Here is a 21,133-nt window from a genome sequence, read left to right as displayed (position 1 = left end):
GTTCTCTAGAGCATAAAACATGTAGAACAATTATACATCAGACTGTAGTGAAAATATAGGGCTGTATATATGTACATTTGTCTGGCGACCCTTCTTGAAGAAGGTAATGCCGGCCACGTTGGCCGAGAGGTTCTAGGCGCTTCAGTCCGGAACCGCGCGACTGCTACGGTCGCAGGTTCGAATCCTGCCTCGGGCATCGATGTGTGTGATGTCCTTAGATTTGTTAGGTTTAAGTAGCTCTAAGTTTAGGGGACTGATAACCTCAGATGTTAAGTCTCATAGTGCTCAGAGCCATCTGAACCATTTTTTGAAGAGGGTAATGACCTGCAACGTTTCTGCCATCGCTATGTACTGAATTTTTTGCTCCAGCGTTCCGTGATGAACTATTGCTTGTTAGAATGCGAGTTACTTCACATAATGTACATGTACATAGAATCTTTTACGTGTCTCGTTGAGTCCAGATGAGTTTCTTCACTTGAACAGCTTCATTTGATTTTCTATACTGCTACCGCCAATCTCAGTTTCTGTTATTGTGACTTTCGTTGTTTTGATGGGCCAAATCCAAGATAGTGAATTTTCCAGAATGACGAGCTATGCACAGGAATCGGTCGAAAAAGCTTTAGTTGGATGACCTCTTCGTGTGTAAATTAAAAGCTATTTCAAACTGCCTACTGGCTTCTGTCTCGGGCTCTTCGGCCGACGTTCATCTAATGATTTTTCTGACGTTTCGCCAGCACGAGTGGCTGGCATTGTCAAAGCTTCACCCTCCATTGCCGGTGGTGAACTGGAGCCGAGCTCGCGGCCGCAGACTATATGTACCTGGCGCGCCAACGTCCGAGGGCTTCTCCGCGGTCATTTCCGGTGCGGTTCTCCTCTTGCTACCTGCGACGGTCGTTCGCTGCAGTACGGGAAGCCAGGATCCGTTTACCTTAAGGCTTTCCTCCTTCTTGTTCAAACTGTTCGCGTGTTTTTGTATTTCCACGGCTTCTCTGAACAAGCGCGTGTGATCTGGCTGTAGAGAAGCACTATCACACGCGCTTGTTTAGAGAAACTGTAGAAATACAAAAACACGCGAACAGTTTGAACAAGAAGGAGGAAAGCCTTAAGGTAAACGGATCCTGGCTTCCCGTACTGCAGCGAACGACCGTCGCAGGTAGCAAGAGGAGAACCGCACCGGAAATGACCGCGGAGAAGCCCTCGGACGTTGGCGCCCCAGGTACATATAGTCTGCGGCCGCGAGCTCGGCTCCAGTTCACCCCCGGCAATGGAGGGTGAAGCTTTGACAATGCCAGCCACTCGTGCTGGCGAAACGTCAGAAAAATCATTAGATGAACGTCGGCCGAAGAACCCGAGGCAGAAGCCAGTAGGCAGTTTGTCAACAAGTGGCCACGAAAGCCTCAACAATTTTGTAAAAGCTATTTCCTTAGAATTCTTCTGATAAACCACTGTAAGGAAGCACTCTTTGCTACCACGAGTCTGAATCGATACAGAAATAGGTGGGATACCGCTAAAGCGCCTTTGTAAGTTGGGGCGGGAACAGAATTACATAACAGTCCGGAGTGTTAAATGTTCGTAACTGCTCAAGTCGATACACAGCATCCAATAAGAATAAATGTATTTGTATGCTATGTTTGTGAATCGTTCAACAGCGCAAGTGGAGTTTCATACGTTCATCCAATACATTTACGTCCCACTTGTTTCTACAAAAGTAGCCCGCTATGTTTTGAAAATGAATAATAGTATTAAAAAAGGCGTCTGAAATTTTCTTTAACTTATCACAAATATACTTTTATAAAGTTCATGAGAGTGTGAGCAGTTCATCAGCTATCTTGAAACCAGAAATTTTTTGTTCGTTCTTAGTATTTTCTGTATAAGCCAGCACCAATTTTGTAACCACTCTGTTTGTTGTGATTTTATCAACTCACTGAAGCTGTCATTTTTAGTACCTAAAAGTAGTCCGTAAGAAAAGGCAGTTCTTTGTATTTGTGGCACCAGGACGCGGGAAGGCAACAAAATTTTGTAACTCATGAGCTTCAAATATTTAAGTCGCAACATAATAATAAACAAGAAACAGCTATTTCACATAATAGTGTTTTCCAACGATGCTGCTTTTTAAAATTTGATGCGAAAAAGCGTAATTAGGACGCAAGTGTACTTCGATAAATTGCAACTATGAAACAGATCAGAGCACAAACCCAATAGATTGATAAGTATGCTGTTAAATTCAAAAAAGGTAAATACGTGCGAAAAGGTTAACATGTACAGTATTACTTCATCATTCGGAAAGAAGCAAATCTATTTGGTACAGGAAAGCAAAGCCAATTCCACCCCAGTGGGTGCTACAGGCAACAGCTCCGTTGTTGTTTCAGCGGCACTGTAAACTCAGAAGGTCGGCTGTCGGTTAAAGCCAGCTACACTCCGCGTGCTGTTTTATAGGAGGCGAAATTAAGTTACCCACCCTATCCAGCAGCTAAGCGAACGCTGTGGCATGCAATCGGTGCTGCGTTGCATGCTGGCAAAGTCTTTTTTGGATAAAAATACATGTGCAGCTGAATTTTGTTTCTTATTAATACAATAATTACGACTTCAGAGCCATATTGTTGAAAACGTGTAGAATTTTTGTGCCATGTACACAGTCTAGTGGAACTGTAATCACATTTTTCTATGGAAAAGCAAACTCTCATTTTCAGTTCCCATATTTCTTAGCCAAAGTGAAAATGCAAGGTAATAATCTCTCTGTGACATACAAATTTATTTGGTCCACTTGTCGAAAATAGTATCATTAATCAGCAGGTACAAAAAACTCTAGACTATTACCACTATCAATTTCGCTTTTTACTATTGTCGCCGCGAGGAGTGGCCGCGCGGTTTAGGGCGCCATGTCAGGGATTGCGCGGCCCATTCTGCCGGAGGTTCGAGTCTTTCCTCGGGCATGGTGTGTGTGTGTGTGTGTGTGTGTGTGTGTGTGTGTGTGTGTGTGTGTGTGTGTGTGTGTGTGTGTGTGGTTGTTGGGTAAGTTAGTTTAAGTAGTGTGTAAGTCTAGGGATCGATGACCTCAGCAGTTTGGTCCCTTAGCATTTGACACACGTTTGAATTATTTTACGATTAACATCAGGGAAAAGAAATTTTTAAATTTCATTGTCCATGTAGGAACATACAAGAGTCTTCATAGCTTTCAAGATACGAACAACGTAACTCAGTACAGTGATCAACGTTTAAATTCTATGTACTTACTTCAATTGTAAGGTTGTCCGCAGCTCATGGTTTAGTGGCTAGCGTTGATGTCTGTGGATCATGGCATCCCGGGTTCGATTCCCGGCCGGGTTGGGGATTTTCTGTTCCCGGGGACGGGGTGTTTGTGTTGTCCTCGTCATTTTATCATCATCACCATTTGTGACAGTGACTAGATTGTAGTGTGTAAGAAATTGGACAGTGAAAAGAATTAAGACTATATACGGGCGCTGATGAGCGCACAGTTGGACGCCCCACAAACCAAATATCATCATCTAGTCAGGTTCGTGATTTGACATTATGTAGTGTGAGATGCGATGTGATAACCTGTATCTACACAGATAGTGCTACAGAAAAATTTCTTTTTGTTCATGATTAGTGACAGCCGAAAGCTATAGCAATAATAGGGGCTTCCATATCGGCTGACGATGCTAAAACAGCTGAACTGTGTTTAATGAAGGTAAGGAAAAAAGTCATGAATGATTTCCGTAACCCTTCTGAGCTACATGTAGGTTTAAATAAAAGAAAACAATCTATGTTTGGTTTGGTGACAGAAAACAGAAAATGGAAAAATCAAAAGAAAAGCTTCCGACAATGCTGTCCATTACCATGAAAACCTTTAACCCCGTTTACCAACGACGAGCAGGTTCTACGGATTGCCTAACACTTCTTTTATGCAGATGGTCTTGATCCAGCCGTACAAGCCATGTATGGAGCTGAGGATACGACTAAAATCAAAGAACACTCTCATGTTACAACTTAACATCTAATTCGAAGCTGGTACCTAGATAAAGAAGATGAACCTCCTAGAAGACTAGGAGAGTGCTCCAGCAGCTACAAGCAGCAAGATGGGACCTGGAGAATAAGGAATGCTTCCTTCGTGACTGTGATCGCTCAGTGACATGGAGTATATTCTGAAGTTCTTGCTCCTTAGATCCAGACTACCCTTGAAAAGCTATGGGCAGCTTTAAAATGGGCTAGAGATGTAGTTCAGTATTGGACCAAACTCTAGAAGTAGTTGATGATCTACAGATATGTAAAAGAAAGATGTGAAGAAATTTTTTATTAGGTTCAAGACTTTTCCCTGCGACAAACTTTTATAGGATTTTGAAATAGGCAGAACAAAGAAGGTGCCAAATTCTGTGAATTGCATTAGTGTTGCAGCAGCTTCATATCGATATTAATTTTCTCATCATCGAGGGAAGTCAATTGTGATTTTTGTTTTGCGATTGCGATCCAGGCCTTCTCTGTATTTAGTTCCTCGTCCAGTTCGTTCAGAACACCTTCCCAGTAAGACAGTAGATTATAATAATTTGTCCTGGATCCCAGGGAACATTCCATACACGTAGTTGAGGGTATAAATGTTTTTTATTTTTTTAAATATAGATCCATCCAGATAGTCTTCGTGAGGACTGTGAATACCTGAAAGTGATCCCTCCAGAATTTAAAACGACTCCATTCCTAGAGCAGTCAGCTGCCAGTTAATGGCCGTGACTAACAATGAAATAATGTAACTGGCTTCACGTTTTAAAATATTGGGCTTGCGGCACGAGTTATGACTATGATAATAATATAAGATGGAAAGCTGCATAAACTTAGAAGGTACTTGTGGAAAAACGAGCATACAGTTGCAAATACGAAAAGTAATTTTATAACGCTGTGGTGATCCCATTACTGTGGTACTCAAGCAAGAAAGAGGACAGAAAAATTAAGCCGGCAATGAAAATTCCTGAACAGAGGCGAAGGCAGTACAAGCAGAAATCTAAGTATAAGTGAAATCGTATGTTAAGAATGCAGCGTATAGCCTAATGAGGAAATAACTGGGCACAGAGATAGGTACAAAAACATACACCCAGTTCCAGATGAAAGACTACACAAAAAATTCTGAATTAGAATCTGAACGGAAGGAGAGACATTTGCAGACGAAATAGCGGACATGCACGAGGGCTTAGCACAAGAAGATGACGACGACGAGGACGACGCCGACAAAACCGAGTTAGCCTTTATTCCTGCGGGGCTGAACGATGAGTGTTCGCAACTGATTTTGGTCCTCATCCATCAAAGTCGACACCCATTCTCCAAAATGCTTTTCCAGTTAGATCTTCACGTAAAACGTTCCGTACTTTCTAGGCTGACAGTCTGCTAGTTCATACGCTCTTAATCATCTATCGAGAAGTACGGTACTGTTTTATGATGTGATCCGATTCCTTGCAGATAGCACTAGACATGTCGTTCTTAGAGCAACGAAATCGATATGTGCAAATGTAATTTCGAGGGTAGTTGGGTTATAGAACCGCTACTGTTTCCAATAAGCTCCAAGGTTTATGTCGCAGTGATGCTGTACTTTATATGAATATTTCAAGTCCAGAAGATTGCTGCGAAATGCAGAAAGACCTGCAGTCGGTCGATGATTGGTGTAGGAACTGGCGGTTGATACTCAAAGTAAATAAATGTTCGTTTTGCTCGTTAATAGGTCTATTACTGTTTATTGTGCTATTTCGGAAAATTCAGTTGAAGCATTAACAGTCGTAAAATACGTAGGACCGACCTAAAATGGATTGACGGCGTAAAGGTATTAGGGAAGAAGTCTTATTATAAACTTATGGAATTCTGGAGATAAAGAATCTTTTGTCGACAGGGTATTCTAGCATTCGAGCAGTGGACACACATGCTGCTGCCTTCAACGGAAAGGAACCCTGTAACTTTATTCTGTCTGTGCACAAAGTAAATACACCAACGAAAAATTTCGCAACACCAAGAAGGAGTTGTGTAACATAAACAAAAGTTGGTTGGCTTGCTTGTAATCTCAAAGATTATGGCAATTCAAATTTCACCCAAGTCACGTAAGGTTGGCGCTGGCGCTTTAAACACACGTCGTGACGGTTGTGTGCGTTAGTTACCTTCGGGATTAGCCGTGGTGAATTCATGTTAGTCAATAATTATTTTAAGGCGACAAAGACGACATTATCAACACCTAGACGTGGAGCTATAATCTGGGATACGATTTCATCTGACAGCAGGAATTCTCTCTTGGTTATGCCACGCACCCTGACTTCCATTCTTTACGTCGATCTGGTGATTCGACCTTTTGTGCTGAACTGCATTCCAGGGCGTTTTTTTTTTTTTTTTTTTTTTTTTTTTTTTTTTTTTTTTTTAATACGACAACGCTTGTCCAGATACCACTGTCATAATCCTACATGCTCAACAGGGTGTTATTATGTTGCCTTGGCGTGCTCGATCACCAGATCTTTTTGCAGTCGAGCACATATGGAAAATCATTGGAGGTGAACTCTAGCGTCATTCACATACAGCGTTAACGGTTCCTGTACTGACAGACGAAGTGGAACAGCCGTGGAACTTCAGCCCACAAACTGACATCCGGCACCTGTTCAACAGCCGGCCGAGGCGGCCGAGCGGTTCTAGGCGCTACAGTCTGGACCCGCGCGACCGCTACGGTCGCAGGTTCGAATCCTGCCTCGGGCATGGGTGTGTGTGATGTCCTTAGGTTTAAGTAGTTCTAAGTTCTAGGGGACTGATGACCTTAGAAGTTAAGTCCCATAGTGCTCAGAGCCATTTGAACCTGTTCAACACAATGCACGCAACCATGCTGGCATTCAACGTTCTAGCATTTACATCGGTTATTAAGATACCAGCGTTTCACATTTGCAGTGGCTCATCTCGTGCTTACATTAATCTGTTATCTTCGAATGTTAATCTCTTAAATATGTTACCTAGACAAATGTGTTCCCGACATTTCATTACTCTACATTAATTATTTTGTGGTGCTGTGATTTTTTCCGTCAGTTTGTATGAAAGGATTTTCTACTGAAAAAAAGCCACATATAGAAAAGTATTGAGTAAGTGGCATTTGACATGTCATTTCCCATTGTACCAGCATAAGAAACAGAAAATATTTTTGTAAACTTAATTAAAATGTTGTTATATTGCCACATTGTGACACACTCCTTACTCACAATACCGTGTGTGGAACTATTGTTCCCTTATCAAAATGTTATCCAGCAGAAACTTCGTCAATTACCTGTGATATTTGTATAATCTGGCATAAGATATTCTTTCTTCGATAAATCTAAAGTTATTTGCAAAACATAATGTGAACGAAGGCATTTAACTGAAAGGAAATTTTGACCGAGTGTGGTGCGTCACCACAGCCGCAGACTATGAATGAATCTTGTAGATGATTAAGCTATTGCTAATGAAATGCACTAACGTCAACTCGACGGTGAGAAATTTTCTCCAAGATCTTGTAGTCTTTCCTCTCCTGACTACTGAAAGAACGTTTTGACCTTGATGTTTAGTACTTAATTCCCAAGCACTCTTCACGAACCATCATCTGTTCTGCCTAGTAGCAATATCTTCCCGTAAATTTTGTAAGTAGGCTGTTTAGGTTTTTATGTTGGTAACGTCACCTAGCGCCCTGTATGAAAATCCTGTGCAGTCTGTGGCTGGTTGGCATTGTTGAAATATTCTCTATTGTAGTGGGCAGTTGGCTATTAACAGCGCGTAGTGTTGCGCGGTTGGAGGTGAGCCGCCAGCAGTGGTGGATGTGGGGAGAGAGATGGCGGAGTTTTGAGAGCGGATGATCTGGACGTGTGTCCATCAGAGACAGTAAATTTGTAAGACTGGATGTCATGAACTCATAATATATATATATATATATATATATATATATATATATATATAATGACTTTTGAACACTATTAAGGTAAATACATTGTTTGTTCTTTATCAAAATCTTTCATTTGCTAACTATGCCTATCAGTAGTTAGTGACTTCAGTAGTTAGAATCTTTTATTTAGCTGGCAGTATTGGCGCTCGCTGTATTAAAGTAGTTCGAGTAATGAAGATTTTTGTGAGGTAAGTGATTCACGAAAGGAATAGGTTATTATCAGTCAGGACCAGTCATTTGTAGGGATTATTAAAAGTCAGATTGCGTGGCGCTAAAAATATTGTGTGTCAGTTTAAGCACAGTCATTTATAATTTTTCTAATTGGACGTTTCAATTTCTCCCTCGATTTATTTCAGTCTGTGGACGAAATTAGTATGAAGATCTAGTAATGACTCAACGCTGTGCCTACCCAGCATTTGTTTACACTCCCCGAGTCACTGCTCACATTTGTGATGGATGGCGTATACCACTAAAGCAGCACAAATATTCAGTCGAATATCGTATCAACGTGGTACAGCGATTTGTAATTTGGTTTAAATATTTTGGAAACCTAAAATTCTGCACTTGTAAAACGAAAAAACTATGCGTACAGAATCAATCAATGTTTACTGAGAAAGGCAGCTCGAACGGTTATAGGTTTGTGCATTTTCAACTTCTCGCGGCGTAATAAACAGTCCATTAAATTTCTGGCATGCAGCCGCTCAGCCGCGCAAAGAAGTGAATAAAAAGAAATTATTTGCGCGACTGCATGCCCGAAATTTAATGGACGGTCACAGGTTTTTTTGCCCTATTGTGAGGTGACAGATGTCTTGTTGTATTTTGCGCGTGCGTCAGTTAACTAGAATGAAAGTTCAGTCACGTGAGAGAGGGCCTTTAAATTACATAAATGACCAACCAGGAAGTGGTCCTAATCGTGTTACTTGTAATCTTCATACCGCCCACGAACCATGGACCTTGCCGTTGGTGGGGAGGCTTGCGTGCTTCAGCGATACAGATAGCCGTACCGTAGGTGCAACCACAACGGAGGGGTATCGGTTGAGAGGCCAGACAAACGTGTGGTTCCTGAAGAGGGGCAGCAACCTTTTCAGTAGTTGCAGGGGCAACAGTCTGGATGATTGACTGATCTGGCCTTGTAACAATAACCAAAACGGCCTTGCTGTGCTGGTACTGCGAATGGCTGAAAGCAAGGGGAAACTACAGCCATAGTTTTTCCCGAGGGCATGCAGCTTTACTGTATGGCATGGAGAGCTGCATCAAACCAGTCTCAGGACTGAAGACCACAACAACATACCGCTTACATACATTTCAGCTTGTCGAGGCTGAAAAATACATTCGTACTCAACGCTTTAGAGAGAGTGAGGAAGTAACGACAAGAAGCTAGTTCACTGTTGGCAGTAATCGTGTATTATATTCAAATCGCAATGGTTACACACAAATAATTTTCCGTAAATCATAGAATTTCTTCTACGCTCATCATCACTTGGAACAGTTTAGAATCTACATGTGCTCAGTTGACCATTGTCCATAGATTCCTTTTCAGTGACAAATTGTTAGAGTAATTCACGGAATGTTTTAGCTCGCCTGAAAGTGGTAAGTTTTAGTGCTCCACTCGCCAAACCATGCCAGACGGCAATCGGAAAAGGTATTTAATTATTTACAGTCCAAGCGATAGTTCAATTTCCATCCTACAACATAGATTGCCTTTTTTATTTTAAACTGGATTACAGTTGCTGAACCAGGCCCGAAACGAGAGGGGAAAACATTCGCGACCAAACTGTGTCCGTAAACAGCCATCCAGTGCTCGTGTTCTCGGTTGCCTCTTAACTGCACAACACACAAAATCGCGAAGGTCGGCACTGACTTGCTACTAACGGCTATATAGACAGTTGACAAAAGCCTTAGCAACAATGAATCCACAAGTCAGCTCCGGAGTTCCTCATACAGGGGCATTCCGTGACGACAAACTTGCAGGGATGATGTAGGGTAAATGTGTCTTTCTAGGTACGTGACTATGCTCCTGAAACGACAGAGTAGGAAATCTTTGTGATACATCTGACAGTGCAATAAATGTCTGGTACTGTTGTTGTTGAGACTGTAGCGGAGGCGACTTTCAGAGGCAGTAGCGTGGACAAAAACACGGAAAAAGGCTAGTAAACATGGATTCTAAAGTGTGTGCCTTAAGAGATTGGGGTACTTGTTCAGCTTAGATACTGCGAAATAGATCTCTTCTACTGCAACCTCTTTGGTTTCGGAATTTTTGGAGTAGGTAATGTGGATCAAAGCAAGAAAAAGTGTCGGGTAAATATGATCTCTAACACGTATACCATGAGAGCTATGAGTATTTGGTCAGTAGAAGAGATGATTCACAGTAGCGATGATGACCATGTGCTCATAGCTCTTGATGTATGTACACACATGGCCATTAAAACTGCTACACCAAGAAGATGACGTGCTACAGACGCGAAATTTAACCGACAGGAAGAAGATGCTGTGATATGCAAATGATTAGCTTTTCAGAGCATTCACGCAAGGTTGGCGCCGGTAGCGACACCACAACGAGCTGACATGAGGAAACTTTCCAACCGATTTCTCATACACAAACAGCAGTTGACTGGCGCTGCCTGGTAAAACATTGTTGTGATGCCTCGTGTAAGGAGGAGAAATGCGTACCATCACGTTTCCCACTTTGATAAAGGTCGGATTGTAGCCTATCGCGATTGCAGTTTATCGTATTGCGACATTGCTGCTCGCGTTGGTCGAGATCAAATGACTGTTAACGGAAAATGGAATCGGTGGGTTCAGGAGGGTAATACGGAACGCCGTGCTGGGTCCCAACGGCCTCGTATCACTAGCAGTCGAGATGACAGGCATCGTATCCGCATGGCTGTAACGGATCGTGCAGCCACGTCTCGATCACTGAGTCAACAGAAGTTTGCACGAGAACGACCATCTGCACGGTTCGACGACGTTTGCAGCAGCATGGACTATGAGCTCGGAGACCTTGGCTGCGGTTACCCTTGACGCTGCATCACAGACAAGAGCGCCTGCGATGGTGTACTCAACGAAGAACCTGGGTGCACGAATGGCAAAATGTCATTTTTTCTGATGAATCCATATTCTTTTTATAGCATCATGATGGTCGCATCCGTGTTTGATGACATCGCGGTGAACGCACATTGGAAGCGTGTATTCGTAATCGCCATACTGCCATACCACCCGGTGTGATGGTATGGGATGCCATTGGTTACACGTCCCGGTCACCTCTTGTTCGCATTGACGGCACTTCGAACAGTGGACGTTACATTTCAGATGTGTTACGACCCGTGGCTCTACCCTTCATTCGATCCCTGCGAAACCATACATTTCAGCAGGATAATGCACGAGCGCATGTTGCAGGTCATGTACGGGCCTTTCTGGATACAGAAAATGTGCGACTGCTGCCCTGGCCAGCACATTCTCCAGATCTCTCACCAATTTAAAACGTCTGGTCAATGTGGCCGAGCAACTGGCACGTCACAATTCGCCAGTCAGTACTCTTGATGAACTGTGGTACCGCGTTGAAGCTGCATGGGCAGCTGTACCTGTACACGACATCCAATCTCTGTTTGACTGAATGTGCAGGCGTATCAAGGCCGTTATTACGGCCAGAGGTGGTTGTTCTGGGTACTGATTTCTCAGCACCTATGCACCCAAATTGCGTGAAAATGTAACATGTCAGTTGTAGTATAATATATTTGTCCAATGAATATTCGTTTATCATCTGCGTTTCTTCTTGGTGTAGCAATTTTAATGTCCAGTAGTGTATCTTAAACCCTCGTTTAGTAGACATTTTTTCTTGTTTTGGTTCATACTGCGTACTAGAAAAATATTCCAAATAGCCTGTGGTAGAAGAGATGAGTTCCACAGTATGGAAGGTGGACAAGTGCCCTTAGGTTTTAAGGTATGCATTTTAGAACTCATGATCACTAGATGTTTGTACTTGTTCTTGTCCATTTTTCCTCCTTCAAAAATATGGAAAGCAAAGAGTAGAGACTAGAAGAGGTACAGTGTCAAGGAAACTGAAAACGATTTTCACTTATATCTTTCGCCCCGGTCGTCTCTGGACTCGGGTCCATTACCTCAAATTCCCGCCCGGCTAGCCGCGCGGTGAAACGCGCTGCTTCCCGAGCAGGAAGGAGTGCGGGTTCAAAAATGGCTCTGAGCACTATGGGATTCAACTTCAGAGGTCATCAGTCTCCTAGAACTACATAAACTCAACTAACCTAAGGGGATCACACACATTCATGCTCCAGGCAGGATTCGAACCTGCGACCGCAGCGGTCCAGACTGTAGCGCCTAGAACCGCACGGCCACTCCGGCCGGCGGAGAGCGGGTCCCCAGCAGGAACCTACCCGGCGGATTAGTGTTGTGGTCTGGTGTGCCGGCCAGCCTGTGGATGGTTTTTAAGGCGGTGTTCCATCTACCTCGGCGAATGCGGGCTGCTTCCCCTTATTCCGCCTGAGCTACACTGTGTAGGCGATTGCTGGGCAAACCCGTTTCCATGTACGCATACACCATAATTCTTCCACCACGCAAGCATTTGGGGCTACACTCGTCTGGTGGTACGAGACGTTCAAGGGGTGTGGGCTGTGAGAGGGGTGGGGTGGGGGGGGGGTCGACTGGGGGCCGAACCTCACAACAACCGTGGGATCAGTGTGGGGCGGCGGTGGGGTGGGTGGACTGCTGTGGCCTGTCGTGGGGTTGTGAACCACTGATGGCTGCAGCAGGATGAAGCATCTCTGTCGTTTCTAAGTCCCCGGTTTAATGCGTACATACATACATACCTCAAATTGAAACATTTACCCTTCGCCATCATCCCTGAAAGTATGTAATATCACGTGTCCCTCTACAACCCCGGTGCGATCAGAGACGGAACGCGAAACAGATCTACTGCCTCTAAAATGCCTGCGCACCTGCGTCAGTATTCTAAAAGGGACCTCTCAGCATACTAAATTACTAATTACTTGCCAAGCTGTGATTTTTACGACTCCCTGATTTATCCAGCTGTAGGTCCATATTACGGAATGGACAGTGTCTTGAAAGGAGGATATAAGACGAACATCAACAAAAGCAATAATGGAATGTAGTCAAATTAAATCGGGTGATGCTGAGGGGATTAGATTAGGAAATGAGACACTTAAAGTAGTAAAGGAGTTTTGCTATTTAGGGAGTAAAATAACTGATCATGGTCGAAGTAGAGAGGATATAAAATGTAGACTGGCAATGGCAAGGAAAGCGTTTCGCAAGAAGAGAAATTTGTTAACATCGAGGAAGAGGGAAAACGTCAAATAGAATCAGCGAGACAGAAACCGTACAAGGTTCTTCAGCCGAAGCAACCTAAATTTCCCAGAGAACATTCCAATGGAAGTGTGGGAAAGACATTTAAGCTCAACCATTCAGGCTAACGGCACACACCCGCCGGCAAGAAGCCACACGGCGACTCAAGCCCCTACGCAGCAGATTGAATTTTTCACAGAAGAAGAAATAATCCACATAATTATGAGCAGGAAGAACAATAAAGCGTGTGGCCCAGACAACATCTATAACGAGCACCTGAAAACTACGCTCCCTGTACTACAGCGCTCCCCAGTGAGTGCCAGAAACGAGGAATTGTAACGGATCAGTGGAAACATTCAAAGGTGATAACGCTGTACAAGGGAAAAGGTAGCACGGCTGACCCAAATGCGTACAGGGACATTGCTCTAGAGCGCACCCTTCTCAAGATCTTTACAACATTACTGTGCAAGCGTCTTAGAGATATCATCGATGAGAAACTCCCCGATTCACAGTTTGGTTTCAGATGTGGGAGATCAATGACACAAGCTGTACACTGTCTCCAAAACCGATATAGGAATGGCCTTAGTGATCCGAGGGGGAAAGCTTCATATAATTTTCATAGACTACACCAACGCGATCGACCCAATCAATAGATCCACTCTAATGAAGAAACTGGAAACCGCCTTAGGTTCAAGACATTACCTGTTGCCAGTCATTAGAGATGATCTCACTAACAACCGAGTGGAAATACATGATGGTGTGTGTAAGTCCAGCCTGATACAGCAAACAGTTGGAGTGTTGCAAGGTGACCCGCTGAGCACCTTAGTATTCATCTTAGCTACGACGGACATTATTGAGACAATAAAACCCGATCTACTTAGGTATGCAGACGACATGGCATTATCCTTAGTTTCTGAGGATGATCTGCAGGTAACATTCAACCAGTTAGTGAACTGGGAACGAAAAGCGACCTATCCTTGAATGAAGAGAAGACAGCCTCAATGACCTTCAGAAGAGGAGGGAGACCCGGCACTTTCTACGGTGTAGAGGCACCGCTATAGTCAGTCACCAGTTTTACGTACCTAGGAATTACTCTTCAGTCGCAGGGAACAGTGTTCACACGCCACACAAATTACAGAACCAGCGCAGTAACGAGAGCCACAAATGATATCAAGCCGACAGGTAAACTCTGCCTGGAAACAACCCTACGACTGTTTGAACTCAAAGGTGAACCTGTTGCAATTTTACAGACTGGAAAACATATGGATTCATCTGAAGAAGACAGATCTCGAAAAAATAGAGAAGCTGAAGGCTACTTACTTAAAAAGGGTGCTCTGTCTCTCGAAAAACACACTCTCGCGGCTTCTGTATGAATTGGCCAGAGAGCACTTCTTCATAGAAGAGCTGCGACTGAAGCACGCCGGCCGGAGTGGTTGAGCGGTTCTAGGCGCTACAGTCTAGAACCGCGCGACCGCTACGGTCGCAGGTACGAATCCTGCCTCGGGCATGGATGTGTGTGATGTCCTTAGGTTGGTTAGATTTTAGTAGTTCTAAGTTCTAGGGGACTGATGACCTCAGAAGTTAAGTCCCATAGTGCTCAGAGCCATTTGAACTGAAGCACTTACTGCTGGTGACGACAGCCCACCCGGACTTACTGACGGAACTACATGAGAAGAAACGCAAGAAATGGAAGGATTTCTATGTTACAGGCAGCATGACAAACCGTGTATGGACGCAGGGAGGATACGAACTGCGCCACGTAGTGACAAGAATTTCCGTGCATGGATTTCACCACAGACTTTGCAACAACCAGAGTTTTCGGGAGCCCAGCACGAGCCGTGTATGTGTGAGGCTCGGTGACCAGTGTCATACATACATGTGTTAATCTGTAGGATGAGAACAGAACCTCTGGTGAAATTCTGTAGTGACTAAGATTAATAATACTGAATGGAGAATAATCCCTGTACTTCACACACTAAACGGCCAGTTTGGCTACAATAAATCTATTATTTGCGGAAACTTTCATTATAATTTCATTTTTAAATCTTAATAAATAATGGTGGAGCCATTTTTTGCGTGGAAGTTTAATTGATATTTACTCTCTGAACTGTCAATTCTGTCATCAATTTACTCTTGTTACATGTCTAAAATCTTTTTCTGAATTATTAATCATTTCCTATAAAGAATACGCTGCGGTGATCTCTATGTTCTCGCTTACATCTAAATAGTGAATAATCCGCTTTTATTTTGATTTTTGTTTTAATCTAACACTTACATTTCCCTTAAAAACTCCAAAATTATTGGAGGTAACTTTATAAAACATTTCTGCATTATATTTATACATCTACATTGTCAAAATTTCACCTGTATATGTTTAAAACCCGATATATGTAATTTCGTAAAATGGCGAGTGTGAGAAAATATTTGTGATGACGCTCAAACGCTATATTCCTTACTTCTACATAAGTCTACACCATTCTATCAACAAATATAACTATAGGAACATCAACATTTTATGTTGCGTAGCTGCATAACTATGTCAGCTACAAGAACGTGCGGCGGCGCGCACTTGGCTTGTTCTCAGGGGTTGACGGAATTTTAGGGGAAGTCCATCTCTCTCTCTCTTAACTAGCCACTGTTGCTAGGAAGGTTCCCCACGTACTGCGAGAGTGCCACAGAGATTATGAAGAAACTGGACTGGCAGACACTTGAAGGTCGACGCAAATTATCACGAGAAAGCCTGCATACAAAGTTTCAAGAACAAGCTTTACATAATGAATCTGGGAATATACTACACTCCTAACGCGTTAGTCCCGTATAGATTAGTTTAATAACAGTGCGCACAAAGGCATTTAATGAACCTATCTTTCCGCGCTTCTTATGTGAACGAAACGGGGAGATACCCCAGTTACTAGTACAATCGGAAGTACCCTTTGTCATGTACCTGACAGTGATTTGAAGAGATTGTGTATAGATGTAGATGTATCATTACAGAATGTCTGTAGTACTCCATTCCCGTATTTATCGAAGGAAAAGTTACTTTCTGTTGTCCTCTGTATCCACGCCAGTCTCATTCATCTCTCTCTCCCGATCTCTACGCGACGTATACTACGCTGGAAGGGCAGGTATTTCGATATTCTTTACAGTATATTCAACAGTGTGTCATTGTAACAACTTCGCCTATTCCCAAAAATTCTCATTTAGTTCCCCGATCAACTGTGTTACACTTTCGTGTTGGATATTTCGGGCTTTCACGACATTTGCATCACAGATTTCGTTGGATGTCACTTAATTCTGAACTGCTGCCCTAACCACTTGTTACAGACTCAAGTCCTGGAGCCCTACTCCAGAACAGGTCGCGCTGGTGCTTTCTATGCAATATCCTTAGCACATACGTTGGCATATCCCAAAACCTGTTCAATAAATATCTCTTTCATTCGTGTATCATATGCGGATGCACCATATCTGTGTTAGATGCAGTGGTTTCTATTGCGCTCTACAAACTTATACCGTTGACAGTTGATGATTCTTCCGCCTTTAGGGGCAGTTTCCTACCCCATGGACAAGAGGTTGGCTCCGATCCTGCGCCGTCTTTGACAAGGCCGTTGACTTCTTATGCCTGAAGTCTTCGACTGCCGTTGCTGATAAATTTTTAGGCAATAGTGGTGTTCGAACCAGGAACTGAGGACATTTTCGTAACTGATTTTTTTCGCCTTTCGCGAGCAAGTGCTCGACCGATATTTTTTAAATTATTTTTTCCTGTCTTCTTATCTTTTTAGTGCTCTACAGACATTTTTCCTACGCTCTGATCACTTATTTTTATTCCTTCTTTCTTTTTTAACCACATTAACGGCTTTTTTATTTATTTTCTGTTTTAGAGCGGTCAGCCACAGGCCGATGGCGGCTGGGTGTGCAGGCGTCGAAACCCGAGGCCAGGCCGCGATGCCTCTCCCATCCCGTCTCTGAACGCTCCGTCCACTTTTATTTCCTTTTGTTATTTTATTTTTATTGATTTATTTGTTTTGTTCTTCAACTCCATAATTTGTGATATAATTGTTATACAAATTGTTTCTGTTAGCAGGAAGACACATTAAACAAATTAAATAACATGAATAATCCAAACATGAAATACATTAAAAAAATCGCATTTAATTCTTGCGTCTATCTTACAACACGCGAGTGAATTGAAATGCATCAAAGAATAATAAGAGAATTGAAACTTCTACAGTTGTATTGACTAAACGACCACACGGTCAAAACAAAATTTAAATAACGATGAAAAACTAATCCTGCACGCCGACCATCGCGCACTTCCTATCTTCCAAGTCGACAACCATTTAGCTTCGTCTTAAGGCCCACTACTGGGGTCGTCTTCTTCCTGGTACACCTCAACTGTGCTTGGTTCAAATGGCTCTGAGCACTATGGGACTCAACATCTGAGGTCATCAGTCCCCTAGAACTTAGAACTACTTAAACCTAACTAACCTAAGGACGGCACACACATCCATGCCCGAGGCAGGATTCGAACCTGCGACCGTAGCAGTCACGCGGTTCCGGATTGAAGCGCCTAGAACCGCTCGGCTACCGCGGTCGGCGGCGAATCTTCAGTTTCACCACTGTGCACAAATATAAGGCTGCAGTCCGCGTTCGTACATTTATAAGTCCCAGTCCACCTTCTCGCGGAGGGAGTCTGAGGGTGTCGTAGCGGTCGTTAAACAGGAATCCAGCAGTGTGGTAGTATACAAATGCCGCCTTTAGCCTGCGTGCCGTCACTGTCGGCATTGGGAGAACCTGACGTGTAAGACTTTCTATGAACGGTTCCAGTGCGATCGCGTGAAATGTGAAGACTGGGCATTGTTGGCGAATCGAACGTCGGATTGGCAAGAGACCCATAGTGTGGCCATTTAACTGTGCATGAGATGATGCTCCGCGAAGGAGGCGCAAAATTAGGCACGAGAGAGTCAGATGGAAAGCCCATGCGGCCTTGGATTGACATAAAGAAAGCATGGTCGAAGACAATTCGGATAATAGCAGCACGAAGGCGACAGGCTGTGGCGAGAACTGTCGAATCCCGAAATTTGACAGTGGCCGTTTGTGTGTTGGTCTCTCCTCCTTGTGCTGTTTGCTTCGTTGAAAGAATTAGTGGTAGGACCTTCTTTACGTGGGCAGCCAGGAGCCGATCAAAGATCTTGTGCTCCGAATTTAACATTGTAATGGGGCCATAATCCTCGGTCGGCCGACCTCTTGAAGGCTAAAGTATCGGGTTGAGTAGGCCATCAACGAAGGCAGATGGCACGCAAGAACCGGGAGACATCAGCTCTTGGTGCATAGTGAACCAAAGTTGCATCATCAGGGTGTGGAAAGTCCGATGTAATTCGAGCGACAGTCCGTCTGGTTCAAAATGGTTCAAATGGCTCTGAGCACTATGGGACTCAACATCTTAGGTCATAAGTCCCCTAGAACTTAGAACTACTTAAACCTAACTAACCTAAGGACATCACATACACCCATGCCCGAGGCAGGATTCGAGCCTGCGACCGTAGCAGTCCCGCGGTTCCGGACTGGAGCGCCAGAACCGCACGGCCACCGCGGCCGGCAGTCCGTCTGGCCCAGGCGACTTGTTCAGTGCTCCTTGATCTAGCATATCCCTCAATGTCATCCTGCGAAATCTCCGCTAACAGCGACGGTGCTGCTGTGCCGTTGAGGGTGTAGGACACGTGCTGCAATACGCCGTTATCGTCTCCCTCCTCTATAGTCTCGTCATGGTAAAAACGTCAGTAATGATCTGCGAACACTTCCAATGACTGCCTGGGTGGTTGAGGATCGACCATCCGGCAAAATCAAGTCCATGATTAACTTTTGCCGGCCTTGACGGTGTCAAGCTCGATGTGGTGCATAAATAGAATTTCGCCGCTCGCTGGGTCTTGACGCCACGACCGAAAGATGACCCATTCCAATTTTCGTCATGTAAGAGACAATACTTTGGCTTTAATTCCGGGGCCTGCCGTCTGTCGGTTGGGATGCGAGTTCACGACCATGCAGCAACGTCCTTTCCATATTCCATTAGCACTCGCCGGAACGCTGGTTTTGCACAGTCCATCCACCATGCGAGAGTCGAAGTGCCACGTGATAGACGTGTTTCTCTGTCTGCGAACGCGGTGGCGATAATCTGACGGTGTTCTGGATCCTGGAGGTGTGTCACATTTATCTTCCTCATACCACCCCTGCGCTGGAGGGTGACCATGCGACTGAAGACACTATGGTCGGTGTCCAACACTCTTGGCACACGATCAAGACGACTGGCAGAGTGACTAGTAAGATATGGTCACCTTACACTTTGCCCTAGTACTGACGGAATGCAGGTTTCGCACCAGTATCCGAAGTTCTTAACAAGTCGAAAAGTGTGGTACCTGGTTTATTGGGCGGAGCACACAGTTAAAATCGCCGCCGAGGATATAAGGGGCGTTCAAAAAGAAACAAGCCGAAGCATAATTACAGAAATGAGTACTGTATGTTAGAAGTACTGACCCTGGCTGTTGAGACACTTATCCCATTGTGGCATAAGGCGGTGATGGCTGTCTCATAAAATTCCCAGGGGTGCGATGTTAACCAGTTCCGAACGTACAGCTGGATGATGTCATCCCACGTGGATCGTTTGCTCCTCACAGCCTTTCAAGGAGATAGTAAATGACGTAATCACAGAGAGACAGGTCCGGACTGCATAAAGGGTGGCTGAGAATCTCCCATTTGAATTTCTGCAGGAGTGCGGCGACTGTGTTGGCCGTATGAGGCTTTGCATTGTCGTGGAGTAGAGTTACCCCACTGGTGAGATTGCCTGGTCGTTTTGATTTGATCGCTAGGCGAAGGGTGGTCAAGGTTTGTGAGTAGCGCTGGGCATTCATTGTTGTCCCATGCTGCAGGATCAGCAGCGGGCCATCTTGGTCAAAGAAGAATACCGGCATAACCTTTCCTGCACTCTTGTGGATGGCCCTGGCTTTTTTTTGGTGGTGGTGGTGATCCTGGATGGTTCCACTGGAGAGTTCATCGTTTTGATTCTGGTTCAAATTGATGGCACTGTGACCCATCTCCAGCCACCGCACGTGCCAGGAACACATTTCTTCCCTTCCCGAGAATAGCGCTGCCGATGAGAAAGATAGTGGATCATTCGACATACTTCCTGGTATGGTTGAAGATTGTGGCGCACCAATTGGGGACACACTTTGCGCATGTGCAGTCGTTCCTTCGTGACGGTGTGAACACTTCTAACGCTCAATCCGACCACGGCAGCTATGGCTTTCAATGTCACTCGCCGGTCCTCGGTAATGAGTGCATCCACCAGCTGTTCGAGGTAATTCGTAATGGAGTGTGGTGCTCCAGAACGTGCATCATCGGCTAGCAACCATCCTTCCATGAAGCACTTGTGCCAGGCCTTGACCCTTGCAAGAGACTTGTAGTGTTCGCCGTACACTAGAGACATTCGTCGATGAATGTCCCTTCCTTCTATTCCTTCCGCTGTCAGAAAACGAACAAAACCTCTTTGCTCTTCTTTTGAAGCCCCATGTCACTGTTTGCTATGTGACTGGCAGCGTTGGACGATTGATGCATAGTCACGTGACGTGCACGCGTGCCCTCTAGCGATGTGCTGTCAACATCCACGTTCTGGTTGGAACCACACCTCGTTACACGCGCCACGGTATTACCAGTTTGCGCATTTCAGACTCCGGCGCGTTCCCTTCTGAACGTCCCTTATATATTGATCGTAGCGAACAAGAAAGAAGGGGATGATTTCCTGAGTAGAACAGCGATCCCTCGCGGTTCCCAATGGAGAACACACGTTAATAATACGTGTAACCAGCGCCGTGTACCTCTTGGTGGAGAGGAAGTAAGTCATATCTACGA

The sequence above is a fragment of the Schistocerca serialis genome, chromosome 1, assembly GCF_023864345.2.
Source record: "Schistocerca serialis cubense isolate TAMUIC-IGC-003099 chromosome 1, iqSchSeri2.2, whole genome shotgun sequence".
NCBI lineage: Eukaryota > Metazoa > Arthropoda > Insecta > Orthoptera > Acrididae > Schistocerca > Schistocerca serialis.
Note: the sequence above shows the minus strand (reverse complement) of the source record.